Below are 12,500 nucleotides of genomic sequence, written 5' to 3' on the forward strand. Positions count from 1 at the left end.
TCGGATTAATGCCCTCTTTATGCCTTTTATCGATTGTGTTTGCATCTTGGATACACGGTGCCAATGCCTAGTGCCATTGATGAGAGGGTCTGGAGTTAGGTCATGGGTGGTGTCAGCCATCCAATTTACCAAGGCGGTAAGCAGACAAGAAGACACCTTCTTGGTAGCCCTGAAATATGATGAGCCAAGGGAGAAGGAGACCGACTCACCCTTGGAGGTGCTAAAGGTGCTGAAGACGTTTAGTGATGTGATGCTCGCAAAGCTGCCTAGCAAGCTACCACCTAAGAGGGAGGTGGACCACAAGATCGAGTTGGTGTCCGAGGCTAAGCCACCAGCTAAAGCCCCTTATCGAATGTCCCCACCAGAGTTAGAGGAGTTGAGGAAGCAGCTCAAAGAGTTAGTTGATACTGGCTTTATCAGGCCATCGAAGGCACCCTATAGTGCACCGATTCTATTCCGGTGCAAGCATGATGGGTCGTTGCAACTATGCATAGACTACCAGGCTTTGAACAAGATGACCATCAAGAATAAGTACCCCATCCCACTCATTGCAGACTTGTTCAATCAACTTGGGAGCATAAGGTGGTTCACCAAGTTGGATTTGAGGTCAGGCTACTATCAAGTCAGGATCGTAGAGGGAGATGAGCCAAAGACAGCATGTGTCACTTAGTATGGTTCGTATGAGTTCTTGAATGCCCCAGCAACATTCTGCACCCTTATGAACAAGGTGCTTCAGTCATTTCTTGATCGGTTTGTTGTGGTTTATTTAGATGACATTGTGATCTACAGCCAGACTTTGGGAGAGCATGTAGACCACTTGAGATAGGTGTTTGAGGTGTTGCAGGCACACAAGGTGTTTGTCAAGAGGGAGAAGTGCTCATTCGCCCAGCAAGAGATCCCGTTCCTTGGCCACATAGTGGGAGGTGGCAGGATACGCATGGATGAAGGCAAGATACATGCCATCCTGAAGTGGCAACCGTCAGCCAAGGTCACTGAGTTGAGATCATTCCTTGGGCTGGTTAACTACTACAGGCGCTTCATCAAAGGTCACTCAGCAATAGCCATGCCATTGACTAACTTGCTCAAGAAAGGGAGAGCATGGGAGTGGAGCGTAGGGTGCTAGGAAGCCTTTGACAGGTTGAAGCAAGCTGTGACCGAACAACCAGTCTTGGCCTTGCCAGACCATGGCAAGCCGTATGAGGTGCATATAGATGCATCAGACTTTGCCATAGGGGGCGTGTTGATGTAGGAGGAACGTCCGGTCACGTTTAAGAGCAAGAAGCTGAATGAGACTGAACGTAAGTACACGGTCCAAGAGAAAGAGATGACGACAGTGGTGCACTGCTTGCGCACTTGGTGCCATTACCTATTGGGGTCGAGGTTTGTGGTTAGGACGGACAATGTGGCGACCAACTACTTTCAGACGTAGAAGAAGCTATCCCCCAAGCAGGCGAGATGGCAAGATTTTCTTGTAGAATTTGATTTCCAGATGGAGTACAAGCCAGGACGGGTGAACCTAGTGGTAGACGCCCTGAGCAAGAAGGCTAACCTTGCTGCCATTAGCCAACCAGAGCGGTCACTAGTGCCGCGCATCAAGGAGGGACTTGCGCATGATCCTACAGCCAAAGCTCTGATGGAGTACGCCTAGCAAGGTAAGACTAGGTAGTTTTGGATGCAGAATGGTTTATTGTACACCAGGGGCAGTAGACTGTTTGTGCCGCAAAACAGGAAGCTCCGCAAGGAAGTTTTGCAAGAATGTCATGATTCAAGGTGGGATGGACACCCCGGAGTGAGCCGCAGCTTGCCACTGATCGAGGTCCGGTACTACTGGTCGCACATGAGGGACGATGTTAAGGCCTATATGGAGACTTGTCTTATGTGCCAACAGGACAAAGTGGAGCTCAAGAAACCAGAGGGTCTCTTGGAGCCATTGCTAGTGCCAGAGCGACCATGGGAGAGTGTTTCTCTGGACTTTATAGTCAGTCTACCCAAAGCAAAAGGGTTTGGAAGCATCATGGTAGTGGTGGATAGGTTTTCCAAGTATGGAATTTTCATTCCAGCAACCAAGAAGTGCCCAGCCGAGGAGGCAGCTCGATTGTTCCTGAAGAACATGGTTAAGTACTGGGGAGTACCGAGGACCATTGTTAGTGATCGGGACGGGCGGTTGACGGGTAGGTTCTGGACTGAGTTGTTCAAGCTGTTAGGGTCAGACTTGAACGTTTCCACCAGCATGCATCCGTAGACCGATGGGCAGACAGAACGAGTGAATGGACTATAAGAGGTCTACCTCAGGCACTATGTGAGTGCCACATAAAGGGACTGGCCAAAGCTGCTAGATATTGCACAGTTTTTCTACAACTTGCAAAAGAGCGAGGCAACGAACCAGAGGCCATTTGAGGTTGTGATAGGGCAACAACCACTAACACCTGGTTTGATTGCTGCAGGTTATACAGGACTGAATCCAGCAGCATACAAGTTTGCCAAGGCATGGTAGGAGCAAACTGACTTGGCCAGAGTTTGTCTACACAAGGCGGCTAAGAGGTCAAAGAAGTGGGCAGACCAGAAGAGGCGGGATGTGTAGTTCCAGGTTGGAGACTTGGTGTTGGTGAAGCTGCATCCCATTGTGTGCTATAGAGGGTTGCACAAAGGCCTAGTTCAGAGGTATGAAGGACCTTTCTGAGTAGTCAAGAGGGTAGGCAAGGTTGCCTACAAGCTAGATATGCCACCCAAGCTGAGGGTACACCCAATGTTTCATGTGAGCATGCTCAAGTCGTTCCATGAGGATGAGGGAGATCTAGGATAGGCAGAGTCAAAGTTTGCACCATTGAGAGCAAGGGCCTCATTTAAGAAGGAGGTCCACAGCATCATAGCTGACCGGGAGGTGAGACGAAAGAACTATCAACCAAGACATGAGTACTTGGTGTGCTGGAAGGGACTTTCAGACAATGAGGCGAGCTGGGAACCAGTAGATGACTTATGGCAGTTCAGGGACCAGATCAGGTAGTACCATACAGAAGACACAACAAGGGCATTGCACAATCAAGTGGGGGAGAATGTCATGCCCTGGGCGGGTGCGCCAGGCACATCAGGCGCACCAACAAGTGAGCCAGAGGTTGAGGCCCACAGACCAAGCGTGCTGGCGGGTATCTGTGCGTAAAGCCTAGCAAACGAGTTCAAAATGCCTGCCCATCTTGCTGGCCAACTCGGGAGACCAAGGCCTGGCATACAAGCTGCCCGCACCATATCTAGAAGGGCCCAAGGTGCTGGACACGCAAGGGAAGCTTTTGGAAGTAGGCAGGATCAGTAAGAGCATCCTGGCAGATTTGGTTGACCCTAAAAATTAGGAGTTAGCATCCTGATTGATTGTAATCCCATGATTTTAACCTTTATTCTAGGGATATTGCCATTAAGTTGTAGCTGGAGCCTCAACTATAAATAGAGGGCTACTCTACCCTCATTTGTAGACCATCAAACACTTCTGTTTCAGTGAATACAAGAGCATTTCTAGAATTCTACCTTCTTATCTTATTTCTCTTTAACTTGCATAATCAGCCCTTCCCGTTGTTCTAGTGCCTGCACGTTTGTGTTTTAGGCTGACTTAGGCATAAATGAGGAGATTTCAAGCCTAAGGCCGCACAGATTCTGAGTCTAAGGTTGGAGCCCTTCTGGAAGGGTGAATACCCGGGTCTCGGAGCCACGTGGGTTCAGAGCTTGAGTCTCGACCTGTGACAAGTGGTATCAGAGCCAGCGTTAAACCGTTCGATCCACGCCAAGCACCTCAAGGGAGACAGGTAGGGTGGTCAGCCTCCGTGACAACGGCGTCACGAGGTTAGGTGTGGGAGAATGTCACAGACCTAAGGAAGAGTCCTGAATCCCACATCGAACATAATAGGAGGGTCCCTGGGGTATAAAAGGGTTCACACCACCTCCGCCTTGTGAGTTACCTTTTGTAGGACAAAACCGTGAAGCCAAGAGGGCTAGAGTAGACAATACCTCATAAGGGTGTGAACCGTGGTGGTCAGGCTGATTCGGGACATCGGAAGGATAAATGCCTGGGTCTCGAAGCCGCACGGGTTCAGAGCTTAAGTCTTGACCTGTGACAAGTGGTATCAAAGCAAGTTCGATTCTGCGTGTTTGTGTTGTGTAGGTTAGATCATGATTGAGGAGATGGCATCCTAAAGCGACGTTGCTAGCCAACAACCAGTGGCCCAAGAGCATGGGCGTGGAAGAGGCAAGAAAGTCAGTTCTAGAGATATCTGGTCTACCATGGACGGTAGGCTGGCCAAGGTGGAGATGACCATGGGCGACATGAGGGAGAAGCTTAAGGAAGTAAAGACTCACATTGCATCGCTAGACTCCATGGGGGAGGAGATCCAAAGTGAGCTGAAAGCTGCTCTCAACAAAGGCATGGATGTGATCACCCAGAAGAATAAGGCCTTGGAGGTTGAAGTGCTGACCATGCGTGATGGCATGGAGGCCATGTGCCAGTGGATGAAAGAGCTTACCAGTGAGCTCATTACTTGTAAGACTGCCATTGGGAATGGAATGTTTGCTGGAGTGTCCAAATCTAGATTGGATGTCCCCAAGCCTAAGGAGTTCAAGGGGACTAGGGTAGCCAAGGAAGTAGACAACTACCTTTGAGGTATGGAGTAGTACTTCCAGGCCATGGGCATGCAAGATGAGGCAATAAAGGTAAGCACCACTGCTATGTATCTCGCTGATGTAGCCTTATTGTGATGGAGGCACAGGTGTGATGATGTCAGGCGTGGGAGCACCAAGATTAAAACCTAGGCAGAGTTCCAAAAAGAGTTTAGAGAGTAATTTTACTCGGAGTATGCCGACGATAAGGCACGAGCAAAGTTACGATGGCTTAGCCAGCAAGGGGACATAAGGGAGTATGTCCAAAAATTCTCTGAATTAATGCTACAAATCTCAGATCTAGGTGAGAAGGATGCCTTATTTGCTTTCATGGATGGGCTGAAGCCGTGGGTGAAGCATGAGCTACAAAGGAAAGGAGTTCATGACTTGGCTAAAGCCATGACTACTGTCGAGGCCTTGATAGAGTTCAAGCCTCTGAACAAGTTCAAGTCTACCAAGCCCAAGGGTAAAGGCAGGGATGATAGGGACCAAAAGAAGCAGTCCAAAGGGAAGGACCGTGATTGGGAGTCCAAGGATGGAGATCGAGACCATTCAACCAAGGATGACGAGAGGAAGCCACCAGCAGGCAAGTGGAAAGCAAAGGGGGACCGAAAGCCACTAGCATGCTACCTATGTGGAGGGAGTCACATAGCGTGCAATTACTCATAGAAGGGCAAGCTGGCTGCTGTAGACAAGGAGTCTGATGAGGAACAGATGTCTGACGAGGAGCCAGGGTTAGGGGCAACAAAGCTCTGGTCATTGGTGCTCAATGCTGTCCAAAGTAAGGGGAGTTGCAAGCCAAAAGGCTTAATGTTTATAGATCTGATGGTTATAGGTCAGAAGGTGAGCGCATTGGTGGACACAGGTGCCTCACATCTTTTTATTTCAGGTGATGGAGCCCGGAAGCTCGAACTAAAGGTAAAGAAATGGACTGGTACCATCAAAACGATGAACTCCAAGGAGGTTCCAGCCATTGGAGTAGCATGGGGAGTGGAGTCATAGCTTGGAGACTGGAAAGGCAAGGAGACCATAGAGGTAATACCCCTTGATGACTATGAGTTTGTGATTGGGTTAGATTTCCTTGTTCGAATTAACGCCCTCTTTGTGCCTTTTGCCGATTGTGTTTGCATCTTGGATGCATGGTGCTAATGCCTAGTGCCATTGAGGAGAGGGTCTGGAGTTAGGTCGCGAGTGGTGTCAGCCATCCAATTTGCCAAGGTGATAAGCAGACAAGAAGACACCTTCTTGGTAGCCCTGAAATATGATGAGCCAAGGGAGAAGGAGATCGAGTCACCCTTAGAGGTGCTAAAAGTGCTGAAGACCTTTAGTGATGTGATGCCTGCAAAGCTGCCTAGCAAGCTAACACCTAAGAGGGAGGTGGACCACAAGATCGAGCTGGTGTCTAAGGCTAAGCCATCAACTAGAGCCTTATACCGAATGTCCCTACCAGAGTTGGAGGAGTTGAGGAAGTAGCTCAAAGAGTTAGTTGATGCTGGCTTTATCAGGCCATCAAAGGCACCCTATAGTGCACTGGTTCTACTCCAGCGCAAGCATGATAGGTCGTTGAGGCTGTGCATAGACTATCGAGCTTTGAACAAGCTGACCATCAAGAGCAAGTACCCCATCCCACTCATTGCGGACTTGTTCGATCAACTTGGGAGCGCAAGGTGGTTCACCAAGTTGGATTTGAGGTCAGGCTACTATCAAGTCAGGATCACGAAGGGAGATGAGCCAAAGATAGCATATGTCACTTGGTATGGTTCGATGAGTTCTTGGTGATGCCTTTCAGACTCACAAACACCCCAGTAACATTCTGCATCCTTATGAACAAGGTACTTCAGTCATTTCTTGATCGGTTTGTTGTGGTTTATTTGGATGACATTGTGATCTACAGCCAAACTTTGGGAGAGCATGTAGACCATTTGAGACAAGTGTTCGAGGTGTTACAGGTGCACAAGTTATTTGTCAAGAGGGAGAAGTGCTCATTCACCCAGCAGTAGATCCCGTTCCTTGGCCACATAGTGAGAGGTGAGAAGATACGTATGGATGAAGGCAAGATACACGCCATCCTGGAGTTGCAACCGCCAGCCAAGGTCACTGAGTTGAGATAGTTCCTTGGGATGGTTAACTACTATAGGTGCTTCATCAAAGGTCACTCAACAATAGCCACGCCATTGACTGACTTGTTCAAGAAAAAGAGAGCATGGGAGTGGAGTGCAGGGTGCTAAGAAGCCTTTGCCAAGTTGAAGCGGGCTGTGGCCAAGGAGCCAGTCTTGGCCTTGCCAGACCATGCCAAGCCATATGAGGTGCATACGGATGCATCAGACTTTGCCATAGGGGGCGTGTTGATGCAGGAGGGACGTCCAGTCACGTTCGAGAGCAAGAACCTGAGCGAGACTGAATGTAAGTACACGGTCCAAGAGAAAGAGATGACGGCAGTGGTGCAGTGCTTGTGCACTTGGTGCCATTACCTATTAGGGTCGAGGTTCATGGTTAGGACAGACAATGTGATGACCAGCTACTTCCAGACGTAGAAGAAGCTATCCTTCAATCAGGCGAGATGGTAAGATTTTCTTACAAAATTTGATTTCCAGATCGAGTACAAGCCAAGACGGGCGAACCTAATGGTAAACATCCTGAGCAGGAAGGCTAACCTTACTGCCATTAGCCAACCAGAGGGGTCACTAGTACCGCGCATCAAAGAGGGACTTGCGCATGATCCTACAGCCAAAGCTCTGATGGGGTATGCCCAGCAAGGTAAGACTAGGTGATTTTGGATGCAGGATGGTTTGTTATACACCAGGGGCAGTAGACTATTTGTGTCGCAGCACGAAAAGCTCCACAAGGAAGTTTTGCAAGAATGTCATGATTCAAGGTGGGCTAGACACCCTGGAGTGAGCCACACCTTGGCATTGATTGAGGACCGATACTACTAGCCACACATGAGGGACGATGTGGAGGCCTATATGAAGACTTATCTTGCGTGCCAATAGGACAAAGTGGAGCTCAAGAAACTAAGAGGTCTCTTGGAGCCATTGCCAATGCCAGAGTGTTTCTCTATACTTTATAGTCGGTCTACCCAAAGTAGAAGGGTTTGGAAGCATCATGGTAGTGGTGGGCAGGTTTTCCAAGTATGAAATTTTCATTCTAGCAACCAAAGAGTGCCCAATCGAGGAGGCAGCTCGGTTGTTCCTGAAGAACATGGTTAAAGTACTGGCGAGTGTCGAGGACCATTGTTAGTGATCGAGATGGGAGGTTCACGGGTAGGTTCTGGACTGAGTTGTTTAAGCTGTTAGGGTCAAACTTGAACTTTTCCACCAGCATGCATCCACAGACCGATGGGCAGACAGAATGAGTGAATGGACTATTGAAGGTTTACCTCAGGCACTATGTGAGTGCCACACAGAAGGACTGGCCAAAGCTACTAGATATTGTGTAGTTTTCCTACAACTTGTAAAGGAACGAGGCAACGAACTAGAGCCCATTTGAGGTTGTGATAGGGCAACAACCACTAACACCGGTTTGATTGCTGCAAGTTATAAAGGGCCGAATCCAGCAGCATATAAGTTTGCCAAGGCATGGCAGGAGCAAACTAACTTGGCCAGAGTTTGTCTACACAAGGCGGCCAAGAGGTTGAAGAAGTGGGCAGACCAGAAGAGGCGAGATGTGCAGTTCCAGGTTGGAGACTTGGTGTTGGTGAAGCTGCATCCCATTGTGCACCGTAACAGGCTGCACAAAGACCCAGTCCAAAGGTATGAGAGACCTTTCCAATTTGTCAAGAGGGTAGGCAAGGTTGCCTACAAGCTGGATATGCCATCCAAGTCGAAGGTACACTCGATGTTCCATGTGAGCATGCTCAAGCCATTCTATGAGGATGAGGGAGATCCAAGATGAGCAGAGTCAAAGCGTGTGCAAAGTTACGTTGATTTAGCCAGCAAGGGGACATAAGGGAGTATGTGCAAAAATTCTCTGAATTGATGCTATAGATCTTGGATCTAGGTGAGAAGGACGCCTTATTTGCTTCCATGGATAGGCTGAAGCCGTGGGTGAAGCATGAGCTATAAAGGAGAGGAGTTCATGACTTGGCTAAAGCCATGACTACTACCAAAACCTTGATAGAGTTCAAGCCTCTTAACAAGTTCGAGTCTACCAAGCCCAAGGGTAAGGGCAGGGATGATAGGGACCGAAAGAAGAAGTCCAAGGGAAAGGACCATGATCAAGAGTCCAAGGATGGGTACCGAGACCGTTCAACCAATGATGGCGAAAGAAAGCCACTAGCAGGCAAGTGGAAAGCAAAGGGGGACCGAAAGCCACTAGCATGCTACCTATGTGGAGGGAGTCACATAGCGCGTAATTACCCATAGAAAGGCAAGCTGGCTACTGTAGACAAGGAGTCTGACGAGGAGCTAGAGTCAGGGGCAACAAAGCTTGGGTCGTTGGTGCTCAATGCTATCCAAAGTAAGGGAAGCCGTAAGCCAAAGGGCTTGATGTTTGCAGATCTAATAGTTATGGGTAAAAAGGTGAGTGCACTGGTGGACACAGGTGCCTCACATCTTTTTATTTTAGGTGATGGAGCCCAGAATCTCTGACTAAAGGTATAAAAAAGGATTGGTACGATCAAAACGGTGAACTCCAAGAAGGTTCCAGCCATTGGAGTAGCACGGGGAGTGGAGTTACAGCTTGGAGACTGGAAAGGCAAGGAGACCATAGAGGTAATACCCCTTGACAACTATGAGTTTGTGATTGGGTTGGATTTCCTTGTTCGGATTAACGCCCTTCTTGTACCTTTTATGGAATGTGTTTGCATCTTGGATGCATGGTGCCAATGCCTATTGCCATTGAGGAGAGCGTCTGGAGTTGGGTCATGGGTGGTGTCAACCATCCAATTTGCCACGGCGGTAAGCAGACAAGAAGACACCTTCTTGGCAGCCCTAAAATATGATGAGCCAAAGGAGAAGGAGACCAAGTCACCCTTGGAGGTGCTAAAGGTGCTGAAGACCTTTACTGATGTGATGCCCACAAAGCTACCTAGCAAGCTACCACCTAAGAGGAAGGTGGACCATAAGATCAAGCTAGTGTCTGAGGCTAAGCCACCAGCTAGAGCCCCTTATTGAATGTCCCCACCAGAGTTGGAGGAGTTGAGGAAGCAGCTCAAAGAGTTAGTTGATGCTGGCTTTATTAGGCCATCGAAGGCACCCTATGGTGCACCGATTCTATTCTAGCGTAAGCATGATGGGTTGTTACAGCTGTGCATAGACTATCGAGCTTTGAACAAGCTGACCATCAAGAATAAGTACCCTGTCCCCCTTATTACAGACTTGTTCGATCAACTTGGGAGCGCAAGGTGGTTCACCAAGTTGGATTTGAGGTCAGGCTACTATCAAGTCAGGATCACAGAGGGAGATGAGCCAAAGACAGCATGTGTCACTCGGTATGGTTTGTATGAGTTCTTGGTGATGCCTTTCAGACTTACGAACGCCCTAACAACATTCTGCACCCTTATGAAAAAGGTACTTCAGTCATTCTTTGATCGGTTTGTTGTGGTTTATTTGGATGACATTGTGATCTACAGCCAGACTTTGGGAGAGTATGTAGACCACTTGAGATAGGTGTTTGAGGTGTTACGGGCGCACAAGCTGTTTGTCAAAAGGGAGAAGTGCTCATTCGCCCAACAGGAGATCCCGTTCCTTGGCCACATAGTGAGAGGTGGTAGGATACGTATGGATGAAGGCAAGATACATGCCATCCTAGAGTGGCAACCGCCAGCCAAGGTCACTGTGTTGAGATCATTCCTTGGGCTGGTTAACTACTACAGGCGCTTCATGAAAGGTCACTCAGCAATAGCCACGAAATTGACTGACTTGCTCAAGAAAGAAAGAGCATGGGAGTGGAGCGCAGGGTGCCAGAAAGCCTTTGATAGGTTGAAGCGAGCTGTGATCGAGGAGCCAGTCTTGGCCTTGCCAAACCATGCCAAGCCATATGAGGTGCATACGGATGCATCAGACTTTGCCATAGGGGGTGTGTTGATGTAGGAGGGATGTCCAGTCGCGTTCGAGAGCAAGAAGCTGAACGAGACTGACTGAACGTGACTGAGTTTGTCTATGCAAGATGGCCAAGAGGTCGAAGAAGTGGACAGACCAGAAGAGGTAGGATGTGCAGGTCCAGGTTAGAGACTTAGTGTTGGAGAAGCTGCATCCCATTGTGTGCCATAGGGGGCTGCAAAAAGACCTAGTCTGGAGGTATGAGAGACCTTTTCGATTTGTCAAGAGGGTAGGCAAGGTTGCCTACAAGCTGGATATGCCACCCAAGCTGAAGGTACACCTAGTGTTCCATGTGAGCATGCTCAAGCCATTCCATGAGGATGATGGAGATCTAGGATGGGCAGAGTCAAAGCTTGCGCCATTGAGAGCAAGGGCCTCATATGAGAAGGAGGTCCATAGCATCATAGTTGATCGGGTGGTGAGATAGAAGAACTATCAACCAAGACATGAGTACTTGGTGCACTAGAAGAAACTTTCAGACAGTGAGGCAAACTGGGAACCAGCAGATGACTTATGGTAGTTCGGGGACTAGATCAGGCAGTACCATGCAAAGAAAGCAATGACGGCATTGCACAATAGAGTGAGGGAGAATGTCACACCCTGGGCGGGCACGCCAGGCACATCAGGCGCACCAGCAGGGGAACCAGAGGTTAAGGCCCACAGACCAAGTGTGCTGGCGGGTATCTACACGCAAAGCCTAGCGAACGAGTTTAGATTGCCCGCCCATCTTATAGGCCAACCCGGGAGACCAAGGCTTGGCATACAAGCTGCCCGCACCACATCCAGAAAGGCCCAAGGTGCTGGACATGCAAGGGAAGCTTTTGGAAGCAGGCAGGATCAGTAGGAGCATCATGGCAGATTTGGTTGAACTTGAAAATCAGGAGTTAGCATCCTGATTGATTGTACTCCCATGATCAGTGAAAAACTGAAATGACTCTCGGTAACAGATATCTCGGCTCTTGCATCGATGAAGAACGTAGCAAAATATGATACTTGGTGTGAATTACAGAATCCCGTGAACCATTGAGTCTTTGAATGCAAATTGCGCCCCAAGCCATTAGGCTGAGAGCACGCCTGCCTGGGTGTCATGCACCGTCGCCCCCCTCCGACCCCCCGCCCGTCGGGCTCCGGGGGAAGGGGGTGGGTGGAAGATAGCCACCCGCGATCCCGTGGGTCACGGTTGGCCAAAAGTGAGTCCCCGACAATGACAACGTCGTGACCATCGATGGTAGAGCTCCCGGTGTGCCTCGTCCCTAGTGACGCACGCTCGTTATCCACCCGGACCTCGTTAGACCCCTCGCATCACTCGGTCGATGCTCACGTCGTGACTCTAGGTCAGGCAGGATCATCCACTGAGTTTAAGCATATCAATAAGTGGAGGAAAAGAAACTTACCAGGATTCCCTTACTAACGGCGAGCGAACTGGGAAGAGCCCAGCTTGAGAATCAGGTGCCTCCGGCATCCGAATTGTAGTCTGAAGAAGCATCCTCAACGGCAGATCGGGCCCAAGTCCCCTGGAAAGGGGCGTCAGAGAGGGTGAGAGCCCCGTTGTGCCCAGACCCTGTCGCACTATCTGCGAGTCGGGTTGTTCAGGAATGCAGCCCCAATCGGGTGATAAATTTCATCCAAGGCTGAATACGGGCAAGAGACCCATAGGGAATAAATACCACTAGGGAAAGATGGAAAAGACTTTGGAAAGAGAGTCAAAGAGTGCTTGAAATTGTCAGGAGGGAAGTGGATGGGGGCCGACGATGCGCCCCGATCGGATGTGGAACGACAAGAGTCGATCCCTCGATCGACTTGGGGCGTGGACCGACGCGG

The 12,500-nt window shown here is 49.4% G+C and overlaps 2 non-coding genes across 2 annotated transcripts in view; both read left to right on the plus strand.

The window, feature by feature from the left end:
• Window positions 1-11,611: 11,611 nt before the first annotated feature.
• On the plus strand, window positions 11,612-11,767 carry LOC149520457 (5.8S ribosomal RNA). Its single transcript, XR_016326469.1, has one exon. It is a non-coding gene; the product is annotated as a 5.8S ribosomal RNA (ribosomal RNA).
• A 237-nt stretch (window positions 11,768-12,004) lies between these two features.
• LOC149520458 (25S ribosomal RNA) overlaps window positions 12,005-12,500 on the plus strand; it is a 3,376-nt gene continuing 2,880 nt past the window's right edge. Inside the window, exon 1 of the ribosomal RNA XR_016326479.1 lies at window positions 12,005-12,500. This exon is cut by the window's right edge and continues 2,880 nt beyond it. This is a non-coding gene — a ribosomal RNA (25S ribosomal RNA).

The sequence above is a fragment of the Durio zibethinus genome, chromosome 1, assembly GCF_047325235.1.
Source record: "Durio zibethinus cultivar Kanyao isolate XHJ-2024 chromosome 1, ASM4732523v1, whole genome shotgun sequence".
Classification (NCBI taxonomy): Eukaryota; Viridiplantae; Streptophyta; class Magnoliopsida; order Malvales; family Malvaceae; genus Durio; species Durio zibethinus.